The 16957-nt window shown below is 37.1% G+C and overlaps 1 pseudogene; it reads left to right on the top strand.

Moving 5' to 3' along the window:
* Positions 1-3375: 3375 nt before the first annotated feature.
* On the top strand, positions 3376-12393 carry LOC112030049 (probable receptor-like protein kinase At5g24010; annotated as a pseudogene).
* Positions 12394-16957: the final 4564 nt, after the last annotated feature.

The following is a 16957-nucleotide window of genomic DNA, read 5'->3' as shown; positions in this document are numbered from 1 at the left end:
GAGACTCCATTTTGTTGAGTGCACAGCACTCATAGGTCCAGCCCACTTTGAATGATTGGTGGCAAGAGATCTACAAGATAGGACAAAATTCCTATTAGAAATTGGAGACCAAATGCCTATGGAAAAAGTTGGAGACAACTAGGGTTATTAACCTATTGTATAACCTATTACTAGTCAAGTAGTCATGATTCATGAACCTGCACATCAGTATAGTTTTTTTTTTTTTTTTTTGAAGTTAATACATAGATACACATTATAATTAAAACAATTTCTCTATTATTAAGATGAAAAGCAAAAAAAAAACTTTTCTCAAAAAACTAACATAGTAAAAGTATTCATTTATAAAAAAATATTTATTTACAAAATTTTGTGCATTATCAAAGTACATTGGAAACCACACTTATTTCCTAAAACAAACTTTCTTAAAATATAAACTTTCCCACCCCAATTTAAAAAATCATATTACCCCTGTATTAAATTCAAGCCAAATTCATGAAAGATTAGGCCTGTGATGAAAAATCAAAACACCAAAACATGTCAACTCAAAGCAAAGCTGCAAGAAAGAATAAGAAATTCGCATCAAATGTGGGGTTAAATTACTTATTGTCCAAAAAGTTTAAACTATTAAGAAATTGTGAATTTAATCGTTTAACTATAATTCTAACACTTACCCTCACATGTGGGCCTAAACTATCCCTTAATAAGTAAGGCCCAATATGAGAGATTTTTAACTTTTTAAATGAGAGGTAGAGTGAAGACAGTGATCAAACTCAAGACTTCCTGATAACGTGTTTAATAAAAAAATTTACCCAAATATAAGTTGTTAGAAAATGATGAATTTAATCATTTAACCATAATTCTAACAAGTGGCAAAAACAGTAATAATTCCACACAAAAAAGTCGAATAAAGAGAGAGAAAGAGTGAGTAATCACTTTTTTGTTGTAGGAAGAACATGGAATGAATAGGAGAGAGGCACATATGAAGTAATAAAAAATTTATTGAAAAGAATATAGGGAGAAGAAGAGTAAAAAAATGGAGATGAAGAGTTTAAGGAAGAGTAACGATAAGGTGAAGAATTATGGGGGAAAATAAGAGTTAATAAAGGGGGGAAATGATTTGAAGAATGATGGGGAGGGAAAAAAAAAAACCAAGAAACCAAATTTATTTCTAAATCTTCATTATTACATATTGTATAGATATTATTATTTCTTTATCTTTAATTTTACAAATAAAAAATAATTTTTTGGAATGAGTGATGTGGCTAATGACATGGGGTAATATGAATTCACATCATTTTCAATCTTCAATTTTTATCCTATAATCCTTTTTTTTTTTGGTATTAAAAGGAGCTTGCATTAAAAACTAACTAGCCATAGTGGCCAAAGTAGTAGTAGTAGAAAGTTTACCATAATATAAATCATCTACATCCCAATTTACATAGGAAATAATATGGGGGGAAATCAAACACAACAAAATCCTCTTGGAGAGAGCATCCCTTTCTAGCCAAAGCGTCAACACACTTATTCGCTTATCGGAAAACATGCTCGACCTTGACTTGGTGAAACCTGCTTAGTAATGACCTACAATCATTTAGAAGAGGGGAGAAGTACCTGTTAGACAATGTTAGAGTGAAGCAGATCCACAATTGTTTTTGCATTAAGTTCAACTTCAATATTTTGGATGCCTAGTTAGGAAGCTAGGATTAGCCGGGCCTTGAGTGCCTAGAATCAGCTATAATACTCGTGGCATGCCCAATGCATCTCAAGATGCCCTTGACCCAATTGCCCAAACTGTCCCTAATGAGGCTCCCCCCACTTGCTCTTCTTGGGTTGTTGAGAAAAGCACCGTCAGTATTGAGTTTTAGCCAGCCCATTGGGGTTTTGACATCTAATAGGAATTGCCACCATATGCTTCTGGTTTTTGATTTCCAACGCAAAAAAAGTATTCCAAGGCATGATTAATACACGGCTGTGGAGATTAAAGTTTAGGAGAATATTCACTTCTCCTCAATCTCTTTGTCTTTATAAATTATTAATCCAAAATATTGAATATTCTCACTCTAAAATACAATTGAGATAGTATCTGTGATTTCAAAAAAAAAAAAAAAAAAAAAAAGAAAAGATAGTATCTCGCCTAATCATAAAAATAAAAAATAAAATAGAAGTCATTGATATCTCTCACATAATCCTATTATTTCTATTTGAAAAAATTCCACTCTAAAATACAACTTAAATTGACTAAACTGATAAAACCATATATGCCTATCAGATGTATCCTATCCACCATTCCTGGCTTATATAAGTGGTAGTAGCAAAAAGAATGTAGTGGATGCAAAATACTTCTACTTTTGAAGTGGCATTAATGCAGTGAAGTGGTTTGACTAAAATGTTATTTCCTATTCCAAACACTTCCCATCTCTGTAACCCTTTCTCTGTACAACACAATTACCGGTGCTGCGATGGTACCTAAATCAGTCTTCAACCCAATTTGTAGTGGTTAATTCTGTTAATATGTGAAGGAAACTCATAAATCGGCATACACCGATACACAGCCTATGCTGTCAAGTATTGTTGAAGATCTGGGTGTTCTCTCATGATCTTCAAAAAATTAAAAAATCGAGGTTGTTCCACATGCTAAGAGAATCCACAACTGAAAATGCTATCTCATCTTATTTTACCATCTCAAAAAACTACTTTATCAATTATACCATACCATTTTTCAATATATTTAACATTCCAAAACTCTATTTAAATAATCTCAAATGTATGCCTAATCTTAAATAAAGGTTGAGGGAGAAAGAGGGAAAAGGGAAGAGAAAAAAAGAAATAGTTAAAAAAAGATTAAAAAAGAATATTCAAATAAAACAAGAAAAAAATAAAATTTTGAGATATTGAGTGTATTATAAAATAAAATAAAATAATATAATTAATAAAGTAGTTGATTGAAATGGTAAAATAAGATATAATAATAAAATAAAATAAAATAAAAAAAAAAACCCTTGAATGCTCTTTCCTATTTTCTCCCAAGTGCAAAAGAACAGTTGTTGACTCTTTCAAACTGTTCAAAAGTTTCCAGGACACTTTTTAGCTGGCATAAGTATTTTACTATTTTTGGAGCCCACTGATTGTATAAAACGAATAATTTGGGAGTTGATTGAGTAGTTTGAGACGATATTTTTGTAGTTTGTGATTGGATTTTTATAGCTTTTCCAAATATGTATACTGATGAAAAAATATATGAAAAAATTGTAATGTTGTTTAGAAAGTAAAAATGTGGATTTAAAATTGAAAAACAAGCACAATTTGAAAATAATTGGATTTTAAATTGGACTTTTCCAATTTGAAAATTTTCGTGGTCCGCAATTCAATTCCAAAAGTCCACCACGAGAAAACTCAAGTTTCTCACATAAAAGATAACTGTATAAGGTTTCTATGTTCATTGAACTTCAAACTACATAACTCTCTTACCAGCATTTCTTAGACTAAAAATAAGCCAGAAGTTCTGCTTTTTATACCTCCATTTTTCATGGAAAAGCTTCAGTTCCATAAAATCCATCTCCCTCCTTTTGCTGCTCTTCTTTTTCTGCTTCAGTTTCTCTCTGTCGCTTACTCTCTCACAGATAATTACTTCATCAACTGTGGCTCAGCTACCAACGCCAACACAGACTTCCGGAATTTCGTTGGGGACTTGAATTCCAGTGACTCGATCTCCTCTTCATTTTCTTTTACAGGGCAGAGCAGCGCCCTCACAAACAGCAACCCGTCTTCAGGTACATCATCAACTCTTTATCAGACAGCAAGAATTTTCAGAAGCAACTCTTCCTACGAGTTTGATATCCCAAATAATGTCATCTATTTTGTACGCCTTCATTTCTTTGCTTTCTCAACCCCAACTGACCTCTCCACAGCTCTTTTTGATGTATGGACTTCTGGGTCCTCACTGTTGCTTAATTTCACTGGCAAAAACAGTAGCAACTTTCCTATAAAGGAATTCTTCCTTCCCATCTCTCCCGGAAAATTCAATGTGTATTTTTTGCCTCGAGGATCGTCTTTTGCGTTTATAAATGCCATAGAAGTCTTCCCTGCCAATGATAGTTACATACCAGATGAAGCAAAGCAAATTAGGTCTGCAGGAAGTAACAATACTTACAGGGGTTTGAGATCTTGGACATTACAGACCATTTACAGGATCAATGTTGGAGGCCCTAAAATCACACCAGAGAACGATACACTTTGGCGAAACTAGGATCCAGACGATGGATATTTCGATAATTCAGGAAATGCAACCACAGTAAGCCACCCCAGTGAGCCTAATTACGAGGGAAATGTCAGGGAAAGCATCAGTGAATCTACGGCCCCAACTCTCGTCTACCGGACTGCAGCGAAACCAAAGAATACGAGTGGCAATTTCAACTTAACCTGGTCTTTCTATGTTGATAAGAGTGTTGGCTACCTTGTTCGAGTTCACTTCTGTAATATTATCAGTGAATCACCTAACATTCTAAATTTCAGTCTTCATATTTATAATAATTTCAGTATGTTGATCGATCATTATGAGTATGGTGGTGACCAGTTAGCTGTTCCGTTTTACATCGATTTTGTGGTTTATTCTGATGATTCTGGACATTTAAATATCCGTATAGGCCCTTCGGTAGATACGAGTACCATTTTAAACAGTGCCTTTCTGAATGGGCTGGAAATAATGAAAATACTGGGGAATTCAGGCATTACATTGAGGTTGCAAGAGCACAAGAAAAAAAATGTTTTTATTATAATTGGTTCAATTCTTGGAGGGTTAGGCTTAATCTGCATTTTGGTAGCTGTGTTCTTTTTGGTTTTCAGATGCAGGAAGCCGAAGTCTATTGAAACTTCAGACTGGTCGCCACTACCTGGAGGAGGGAGTTCTCACAGTAGGATGACTGAGGGAACCATCCCTAATATGAATCTCGGGTTAAATACTTAAATATACCATTTTCTGAAATTCAATTGGCAACAAAAAAACTTTGACACGAAATTGAGTATTGGTAAGGGTGGCTTTGGGATCGTCTATAAAGGAACTCTCAAGAATGGAACAAAAATTGCTGTGAAACGTAGTGATCCAGGGTCTGGCCAAGGCCTTCCAGAATTCCAAACAGGGATCATGGTTCTGTCCAAAATTCACTGATGTCGCGGAAGCCTGAAGAGAAGCACACACGATGCTTTCTTGATGAAACAGAAACTAAACTGTTAGTTTCTGGTAGTAAACCTCGAATCCACGAGGGGTTTTCTTGAATCCACGAGGAGATAAAACTGGAATTCACCAGAAGAGAAAATTGACAAAATGTCTGTGTTTATTAATAATAGTCTATTTTGCCTCTGACGGCTACAAAACATATAAATACTGAGCAAAAACGTTTAAAACCCTAGTTCGCACTAATTAAGCGATTAGGTGACAAAATTACCGAATTTTACCAAAAATGGCAAAATTGAGTTAAACGCAGAATCATAAACTACTGACCTTAAGGGTCGTCCCAAAACAGACGGGACCTTATTCTGACTTTTAAACTAAAAATTATTAAGGAAAAACAAATATTACTATAAATAGCAAAAACATTGTTTTCGGGGCCTTAACGAAGGAATTTGCCTAAAATTTGGCGATGTTCATGTTATCAAGAATCTGGATCAGAACGCCGTTTCCCTTCAACCTGCCAAATTTCATGCAATTCCGACACTGTTACCTCTGATGGCCCCTACTGGCACCCCCCCTTTGATCTTGCGTTGTGACTTTCTGCGCCCTTGCTGCTCCAAGAAGGCATGTGCTGTCTGTTCTACATCAGTCCCTCCCACTTGAAAAGAACTCGACCTTGAGTTCCCACTATCCGGTTCATCAGGAGGATGATAATCATATAAGTCAGCAACATTGAAGGTAGAAGAAATGCTCATATCTGGAGGAAGAGCAACCACATAAGCATTGTTGTTGATCTTCTCAGTAATCTGAAATGGCCCATATTTCTTGTCCTTCAATTTGTTGTAGGTACTAACAGGAAATCTCTCCTTCCTAAGATACACCAGCACTAAATCCCCAACATTGAAGATCTTTTCACGTCTCTTCTTATCAGCAGCCTCCTTGTACTTAGCATTTGTAGCTTCCAGTTTCTACCTCACCTCCTCTTGTATGGCCTGAATACGGTCAGCCATATTCTCTGCTGCTTGACTCACTCCTGGAAGCTTAGGTAAAGGTACCAAGTCCAAAGCGTGTTTTGGGGGCACGCAGTAGACGATGGCAAATGGAGACTTACCAGTGCTTCTATTGACTGAGCTATTGTATGCAAACTTTGCTTGGGACAACGCAAGATCCCACTGCTTGGGCTTCTCACCTGAGATACATTGAATCAGATTCCCCAAAGTACGATTAACCACTTCTGTCTGGCCATCAGTCTGTGAATGACTAGTGCTGCTGTAATTCAAGGAAGTGTCAAAATGCTTCCACAAAGTTCGCCAGAAGTGACTAATGAACTTGGTATCCCGGTCAGAGGTGATGGACTTTGGCACTCCATGCAAACGCACAACTTCTTTAAAGAACAGATTGGCCACTCGAGTAGTATCTGAAGTCTTCTTACATGTTATGAAATGGGACATCTTGGAGTACCTGTCAACCACAACAAAAACAGAATCCATACCTTGCTGGGTTCAAGGAAGACCCAGTATAAAGTCCATAGACAGATCTTTCCATGGTGCTTGTGGAACTGACAAAGGCATATATAAACCAGTATTCTGAGATTGTCCCTTAGCAGTTTGGCAGATTGGACACTTCCTCACATGATTGCCAACATCCCTCTTGAGTTGTGGCCAATAATACCTCTCTTCCACCAGTGCGATAGTCTTATCTCCGCCCATATGTCCACCCAAACCTCCACCATGCAACTCCCTAATAATCTGCTCCCTCAATGAATTTTTAGGGATGCATAATTGGTTACCCCGAAAAAGGAAACCATCCTGGATGTACATACTATTGATAGTAGTATGAGTTTGTTGACACTTACCCCAAATATCACCAAAATTCTCGTCATTCTCGTACAGCTCCTTGAGGCAATCAAACCCTACAACTTCAGTACATAGGGTGGTCAACAACGATGCTCGCCTGCTGAGTGCATCAGCCACCTTATTGGTGACACCAGACTTGTGCTTCAGAGTGAAATGAAAGCGCTGTACATAAGCTACCCACCGAGCATGCATCCTGTTAATGCTAACTTAACTGTTGATGTGCTTTAATGCCTGATGATCCGTGTATAATACAAACTCCCTCTGAATCAGGTAGTGCTCCCAATGCTTAAGAGTCCGTACTACAGCAAAGAACTCCAGTTCATAGGCTGACCATTTACTTCGAGCTTCACAAACTTTCTCACTGAAGAATGCTACTGGTCTGTTGTCTTGTGAAAGAACAGTGCCTATCCCGACCACAGATGCATCACACTCCACCTGAAACACCTTATCAAAGTTAGGAATAAGCTACCCACCGAGCATGCATCCTGTTAATGCTAACTTAACTGTTGATGTGCTTTAATGCCTGATGATCCGTGTATAATACAAACTCCCTCTGAATCAGGTAGTGCTCCCAATGCTTAAGAGTCCGTACTACAGCAAAGAACTCCAGTTCATAGGCTGACCATTTACTTCGAGCTTCACAAACTTTCTCACTGAAGAATGCTACTGGTCTGTTGTCTTGTGAAAGAACAGTGCCTATCCCGACCACAGATGCATCACACTCCACCTGAAACACCTTATCAAAGTTAGGCAATGCCAAAATCGGGGCTGTGCTCAACTTTTCCTTGATTAAGGCAAAGCTTTGTTCTGCCTCTTTTCCCCATGAGAACTTCCCTTTCTTAAGACACTCAGTGATAGGGGCTACTATGCTACTGAAATCTCGAACGAACCGCCGATAGAAGGTTGCTAGCCCATGGAAGCTTCGCACATCACTCACTGTCATTGGGGTTGGCCACTCTCTAATTGCACGGACCTTATTCTCATCAACATGAATCCCATCCGCACTGACCACATACCCTAAGAACAGCAACTTATCAGTCAAGAAGCTGCACTTCTTCAAGTTGATATACAACTCATTGGCCTGCAACACCGCTAATACTTCTCGCATATGATTATAGTGGGCTGCTTCTGTCTTACTGTAAATCAAGATATCGTCAAAATAAACTACCACAAACTTTCCAATAAATGGTTTCAGTACCTGATTCATAAGTCTCATGAAAGTGCTGGGAGCATTAGACAATCCGAAAGGCATTTCCATCCACTCATACAACCCCTCCTTTGTCTTAAAAGCCATCTTCCATTCATCTCCTGGTCGGATCCGAATCTGGTGATACCCACTCTTGAGATCCAGCTTAGTGTAACACTTGGACCCACTCAGCATATCAAACATGTCATCTAGTCGTGAAATAGGAAATCGATACCTGACTGTGATCTTGTTGATGGCTCGACTATCCACACACATACGCCAGCTCCCATCCTTCTTTGGTGTTAACAATGCCGGTATTGCACATGGACTCATACTCTCCCTGATTTGCCCCTTGCTCAAAAGCTCATCCACCTGCCCCTGTAGAATCTAACCCTCTTGAGGATTCATCCTGTAATGTGGCAGATTTGGTAGACTAGCTCCAGGAGCTAAATCAATGCAATGTTGGATGTCACGCATCGGTGGTAAACCTACAAGCAGCTCTTCTGGAAAAAGCTCTTCAAACTCCTTGATTAATGGCTGAATCGCCTCAGGTATCTCAGCAACCTTCTTAGGCTCACCATCTGTCACTACTACAGCGTATACCTGTTTCAACTCCTTACAATCCCTGTCAAACTCATCTTCATTGTTCACTATAAGGAGTGCTGGCTTCCCCTCCACTTTAGAAGTTTTGGGTCGACTGCCTTCCTTAATAGGACCAAGGACAATTTTTCTGCCATTCTTAAAAAACACATACACATTATCCTTACACTTATGAGTAGCATCTACATCATATTGCCAAGGTCTACCCAATATTAAATGACATGCATCCATTTCAACAACATCACAAACTACTTCATCTACATAATATTTACCCATAGAAAAAGTAACACGACATTGTTGAGTAACAAGAGTTTCCGTAGCTTTCTTGATCCAACCTATCTTGTACGGGGAAGGATGCTTTTCTATTTTCAGTCCCAGCTTGGTAACTAAACTCTTCGACGCAATGTTTTCTACACTGCCACTGTCTATGATCAAATCACAGACCCTTTTATTGACGGTGCATCGTGCTCGGAAGATCTCATTCCGCTGGTCACCAAATTCCACCCTTGGTGTGAGTAATAACCTTTGAATCACCAAAGACTGCCCTAATGGCACGCCTTCCTCATCCTCTTGGACCTCATTGGGATCATAGGCATACGAATCTGCATCATTATACACCTCTTCGCCCTCCTGTTCACCTTCTACCTCACCCTCTTCTGCCACTACCAGATTCACTGCGGCTCGCTTAGGGCAAGTACTAGATCGATGTCCTGGTTCTCCGCACCTGTAGCACTTATTCCCAGTTGGTCTAGCATAGAGGTTGGCATTCCCTACTGGCTGGGCTGCGGAACCTGCTACTGCCACTGTGGATTGGTTGACACCACTATTCTCCCTAACCACGGGTTGTGACCGTGGTGTAAACATGGGTTGTTTACCTTTGTTGGCAATGGAACTAGAGGACTCCGAACTGCAGTTGGAAAACTTCGAACCATTCCTGAGATGCTGAAATTCTATTTTCTTGGATAAGGTTACAGCCTCATTCAAAGTATATAGGGTTTGTAAGGATACCTGATCTTGAATGGAAACTCGTAACCTGTGTACAAATTTGGATATCCGTTGATCTTCAGTTTCCTCCAAATCATTGTGATTTGCCAACCTGTCAAACTCCTCCATGTACTTATTAACTGTCCGAGTACCCTGCCTGCAATCCTGGTACTGTCTGAACAACTCCTACTGGTAATCGGGTGGTAAGAACCGATCTACCATTAACCTTTTCATCCTCCTCTATGACCGTATCGGAAGCTTTCGTTCCCGAGTACGGTTTAATTGAACACGATCCCACCAGGCAGATGCTCCTCCCTTCAATTTGTAGGCCACCAAACACACCTGTTTGTCTTCTGCTGTACCCATATAGTCGAAAAACTTTTCAACCTCATTGACCCAATCCAGATACTCTTCAATGGAGACATTACCATTAAAAGATGGTAACTCTATTTTCATCCGATAGTCCCTTTGCTCCTGATAATCTCGACCATTATCCCCTGCGGGACCACAATGATTTCCAAGGACTCTCTCTGCATACTCCTCATCTTTACTGTTTTCTTCGTTGTAGTCTTGCTGCCTATTCCGGTTTGGACCACGATAGGGAGGGCCACGCACTCGGTTATCACGCCATTCTTCATCAACGCGATTAGGGTTTCGGTTAAGCAAAGTGGCAAGTGCTGCTTGAATCTGGTCCAAAGTCTGTTGGGTAGAATCATGAAATTGTTGATTTTCATCACGAAAATCAAGGAACTCAGCCCTAGTGAGGACTGGGTTATTGACGTCGTCACCGCCGTCATTGTTATGGTGGTCACCGTCTCGCCGGTTAACCATCAGACCAGGGTAAAATCAAGGCTCTAATACCAACTGATGTCGCGGAAGCCTGAAGAGAAGCACACACGATGCTCTCTTGATGAAACAGAAACTAAACTGTTAGTTTCTGGTAGTAAACATCGAATCCACGAGGGGTTTCCCTGAATCCACAAGGAGATAAAACTGGAATCCACCAGAAGAGAAAATTGACAAAATGTCTGTGTTTATTGATAATAGTCTATTTTGCCTCTGACGGCTACAAAACATATAAATACTGAGCAAAAACGTTTAAAACCCTAATTCGCACTAATTAAGCGATTAGGTGACAAAATTACCGAATTTTACCAAAAATGGCAAAATTGAGTTAAATGCAGAATCATAAACTACTGACCTTAAGGGTCGTCCCAAAACAGACGGGACCTTATTCTGACTTTTAAACTAAAAGTTATTAAAGAAAAACAAATATTACTATAAATAGCAAAAACATTGTTTTCGGGGCCTTAACGAAGGAATTTGCCTAAAATTTGGCGACGTTCAAGACATGAATCTGGATCAGAACGCCGTTTCCCTTCAACCTGCCAAATTTCATGCAATTCCGACACTGTTACCTCTGATAACCCCTACTGGCACCCCTCTTTAATCTTGCGTTGTGACTTCCTGCACCCTTGCTGCTCCAAGAAAGCATGTGTTGTCTGTTCTACATCATTCACCACCGCCATCTTGTATCCTTGATTGGGTATTGCGATGAGAGGTCTGAGATGATACTTGTCTATGAATTCATGGCCAATGGGACTTTAAGGGATCATCTATATGCTTCAGATAAGCCACCTTTGTCTTGGAAACAAAGGCTTGAAATTTGCATTGGTGCAGCCAGGGGTCTTCATTACCTCCACAAAAGGTCAGCAGGGGGAATCATACACCGTGATGTTAAGCCCACTAATATCCTGCTTAATAAGAATAATGTTGCTAAAGTTGCCGATTTGGTCTTTCAAAATCGGGACCTCTTGATGATACTCATGTCAGCACAACTGTCAAAGGCACGATTGGTTATCTTGATCCCGAGTATTTTAAGTCCCAATAGTTGACAGAAAAATTTGATGTATACTCATTTGGCGTAGTTCTTCTTGAGGTGCTATGTGCAAGGCCAGCAATAGATAGCACGCTTCCAAGAGAGCAGGCGAATTTGGCAAAATGGGCAATACTTTGCAAGAATAAAGGGTTGCTAGAAGATATTATTGATCCTTTACTCAAGGATCAGATCGATCCAAACTCCCTAAGAAAATTTATTGAGACAATAGAGAAATGTTTACAAGAATGCAGCACTGATCGCCCTACCATGGGTGATATATTGTGGGACTTGGAATATGCATTACAGCTTCAACAAACAGCAATGTCAAGAGAGCCACACGAAGACAGCACAGTTGGTGGTTCTGCGGCATTGGCAATGCCCAATGTTTGGAGGTTTCCTTCAATTAGTATGTCTATTGAGAAAGATGATATGCCTGCTATAATGGATGATGACTCCTACACTAGAGATAGTGAAGTTTTCTCCCAGCTAAAAGCTGATAGTAGCAGATAATGTTATTTGGTTTTCAAGATCTAGTGGAACTAAAAAGGTGGGCTGGATTAATTATACAGATTTATTATAAGATGATAATGGAAGTAAATAAGTAAGTAGTTGGCTGTATTTATTATAGAGTGATAGTGAAAGATTTATTATAAGATGATAGTGGAAGTAAATAAATAAGTAGTGGGCTGCATTTATAAGGCTGAAAATTGTAAAAACCATTTTAAAATTGTAAGACAAATTATATTATTAAAAAAAATGACGTGGCAGCTGATGTGGCGCTATAATATAGATTAAATGCTATGCTTCAACTTTTAGTAATAATATAGATTAGTTACTTATTCTTGTCTGCATCTGTTTACCGCTATTATATGCTTGTAAGTCTGTTCTTGGTGTTTGAATAAAATGTTTCATCAGAGAAAAAAAATATTCACAAATGTTTCTTCAGCTATAGATTAAACGCTACGCTTCAGCTTTTAGTAATAATATAGATTAGTTACTTATTCTTGTCTGCGTCTGTTTACCGCTTTTATATGCTTGTAAGTCTATTTTTGGTGTTTGAATAAAATGTTTCATCAGAGAAGAAAAATATTCACAAATGTTTCTTCAGCTATAATACATGTGGCATGCCCAATGGATCTTGAGAAGGCCTTTACCCAATTGCCCAAGCTATCCCTAATGAGGCCTCCCCCCACCTGCTCTTCTTTGGTTGCTATGAGAAGCAGCGTTAGTATTGAATTTTAGCCAGCCCATCGATGGTTTTGACCATCTAACAGGAATTGCCACCATACGCTTTTGGTTTTTGATCTTCCCAACGCAAAAAAAGTATTCCAAGGCATGATTAATACACAGGCTGTGGAGATTAAGGGTCCATTTGGTTTGTGTTTTCAAACAACCATTTTTAGTTTTTAAACAGCATTTCACATATTTCAATACACTTTTTTACCTACATGTATTTTCGCAAAAATTTTTAAATAACAATTTTCAATTTTTAAACACATGTACCAAACGGACCCTAAAGCTCAGGAAAATATTCACATCCTCTTCAATCTTTTTATTTTTATAAATTATTGATCCAATATATTGAATATTCTCACTTTAAAATACAACTAAGATAGTCTTGTGATTCTCAAAAAAAGAAAAGAAAAAAGAGATAGTATCTAGTTTATATTATTAAAATTTATATCTATATATATAATACTAAAAATTGAGACTTAGCATTTAATATTGCTATTCTCTCATTAAGCCATATCAGTAGTCATGTCATTACCAACATTTTTTTTGAATTTCTCTTATAATTTAAAATGCATTTCCTAAATTTTAAAATACTAATAAAAGAAAAATGATTCCCAACCTTATCTCCACCATAAAACCCAATATTTATAGTTTTAATTATAGACATGTATCTCACGTTAGTGATGACTAGCATGGAGCCCAAACCTATATGTTGTCCACCATAAAGCCCAAACCCAATCGAATGGTCATTAATTTTTAACGGCAAAAAACCCTTTCTGTCTCCCCACCTTTTGCCTTACCCCTGTTTCACGGTTTCAAGCTTGCTAACCGCAGTCTTTTCAAATCTTCAAAGTTCAAACTTCAGATTCATAATGCCAGGGCTCTCACGGCTCTTCCTTCCTCCAGATGTTCAAGTCCTTTCAGTTGCTACCGTTTCAGAAAAACTAAAGGCAGGGTATTTAACGCAAGGTGAATTTTTTACAGTCTCCATGTATCTTTTAGTTTTGTTTTTAATTTTTCCATTCTACTTATCTTTCAACCTTGCAGTGCCACGACTACACAATTGAAGAGCTCATCACCAAGAGCTTCAACAACATTATCTAGCAATCAGATTAGCTAGATGAAAATGGAGAAAGGTACATCATGACAACAAAGAAATTTAATTTGAATGTTCCTTTAAAGCTTGGACAAAGAAATTTAATTTGAATGATCCTTTAATGGTAGAAGCAGTGGTCATTAAAGGATCACTGTAATCAAAGGGTTGGAGCATATGGTTTATTGTGTAAGGACTGTGGCATTATTATGAATCCAATTGATGAATATTTTTAATAGAGGATTTTAAACATATACTTTGATAGGTACAATCTCTCTCTCTCCAACACAAGTTGTAATGAAGCTGAAAAGGATAGAAGTTGTTAACATGCATATTCTTTTAAAAAGCTTTGAGAATACAATGTATTTAAACATATATTTCAAAATATCTTTCCCATTTCCCATGCATCGCATGAATTATTGACTAGTTAAAATAAAAATAGAAGTCATTGATGTCTTCACATAATCCTATTATTTCCCTTTAGAAAAATTCCACTCTAAATACAACTTAAATTGACTAAACTTGATAAAACCATATAGTGACCGTCAGATGTATCCTATCTACCAATCCTGGCTTACATAAGTGTTTTTTTTTTTTTGAGAAACATAAGTGGTAGTAGCAAAAAGAATGTAGTGGATGGCAAATCATACTTCTACTTTTGAAGTGGCATAATGCAGTGAAGTGGTTTGACTAAAATGTTATTTCCTATTCCAAACACTTGCTCTCTCTGTATCCCTTTCTCTGTACAGCACAATTACCAGTGCAGCAATGGTTCCTAAATCGGCCTTCAACATATGTAGTGGTTAATTCTGTCAATATGTGAAAGGAAACTCATCAATCGGCATACACCGATACACGGCCTATGCTGTCAAGTGTTGTCGAAGATCTAGGTGTTCTCTCATGATCTCCAAAAAAATAAAAAATCGAGGTTGTTCCACATGCTAACTAGGCTGCTCATGTTAATTTCTGGCGTCAAATAGGTTACATAAAATATGAAAAATTTACAAACTTGTTAAGTGATAGCTCATAGCTCCAACTGTAGATAACCAAGCATTTATGAATTCCTTTTTTTTTTTTTCCTTAAATTTTGTACTAATTCAATAATGAAAAATATTGTCAATTGTGGATTTCAATTAGTTTAATTGGAAAAGTTTTCGATGGTTGTATAAGAGATCTGGAGTTCAATTTCCACCTACACCAAAAACTGATTGGTGTCTTGGTTTGATCAGATGCGGACCCCATAGGTTAAAACTCTTTCAAAAATAAATATTGTCAATTAAGTGGTAGCATTTGAAAAGGTGTCCTTTCTTAAATCTCATATATAAATATACAATTGGGTTTGGGAGTTCATTCATGGGTTCCATCCTCATCCTCCTCTCCTCAATTAAGGTGGCAAAAAAGACTTAGGTTTTAGTACTTGACTTTTAGAGCATTCCCATTAGGTGTGCCAAATACCAAATATTTGACATTTGGCACATCAAACACCAAAAACAAACCATCATGAGTTGTGTTAAATGTCAATAAATTTTGAGACATGTTACAGTACAATCTCATTTTTGGCATGGTACGAATGAAAATGGCATTTAGTTTTTATTATTTTTTATTCATCTTTCTCTCTCATCTTAAATAAAACATCTCTTTATCTACACTTTTAGCCACACATTCATAGCCACACATTTACTGCCACACATTTTGTATTTTTTTATATTGATAGTTTTTTAATGTATAGAATTGAAGAATAGAAGATGTGATGTATGATGAATTGTAAAATTGTGTGTTAAAATAATAAAGTAGTTTTTTTGATATATTAAAATGACATATTTATATGACATCGGATCAGATCAGATGATAATGATCTTATATATGCATTTAATTAAAAAAAAATGATCTTATATATACTTTAATCTAATTGGACCTGATAATTTTGGACCGTTTCAATGTTTCTTTCCATTTTCCACCATGTATCTTGGCAAGAAGTCAAGCAACCGAGCTTGCAGGCTGCAACCGAAGACGAAGAGGCCCACCGGAGTAACTGCTTACCTATTTTCTTCCAAATGCAAAAGAACATTTGTTGACTCTTTCAAACTGTTCAAAAGTTTCTAGAACACTTTTTAGCTCCACACCACCTCCACAAAAAAAAAAAAAAAAAAAAAAAAAAAAAAAAAAAAAAAAAAAAAAAAAAAAATTTTTTTTTTTTTTTTAATAATTGAAGAATTGGGGGTGGAGGATTTAAATGTTGGTTGTCTTTGTTGAAACATCATGAGGTTCTAATTAGTTTGAGTTATAAGGCTCTTGACAATTTGCTGATTTAAATCAATAAAATAACGTGATTGATCTTTGGTTTAAACCAACTGGTTCATCCAATCAAAAAATGGAATAGGAATGGATAAAAAGAAAAAGCAATGGATTTTTTTTATCCTTTTTGTGAAAAAAAAAATTATTGGTTTTCATATGGTTCCTATTTACATGTTGCTTGGCCATGTCAAAAATATTGGATTTCAATATTTTATTTTATTAAATAAAATAAAAATGCCACAGTGATGACTTTCTGTGGGTGAAAGGGTGATCTAAGACCTTTTTTTCTTCATTAGAAGGACCAAATTCTTGAATTTCTGGGCGACTGGTCTTTAGGAAGGCCTGCTGTGTTTCTTACAATCCACAGCTCTCACAAACATTCATATCCTGGATATGGGCTTTTTGTCCTGGGAAGCTCAAGCTTATTCCAATTAGGCCCAAATGTCTTCTTGAATGTTTTAGAAACACACAGCAAAAAGCAGAAAATCAAAGTCCATTTACAAAATTTGACATTGTACAATTATATATATATATATATATATTGATAAATCACAGTATACTACAAATCTACAATTCACCATCACGGACGAATGTTATATGAAACCTAACAAGTCGGTAGATTAAAGACAAGAATCACACAACCACATCATGACATCATGTCTAG

This window comes from Quercus suber, unplaced genomic scaffold (assembly GCF_002906115.3).
Source record: "Quercus suber isolate HL8 unplaced genomic scaffold, Cork oak 2.0 scaffold_72, whole genome shotgun sequence".
Taxonomy (NCBI): Eukaryota; Viridiplantae; Streptophyta; class Magnoliopsida; order Fagales; family Fagaceae; genus Quercus; species Quercus suber.
The sequence above is the reverse complement of the archived record's forward strand: the minus strand, read 5'-3'. Positions and strand labels throughout refer to the sequence as shown.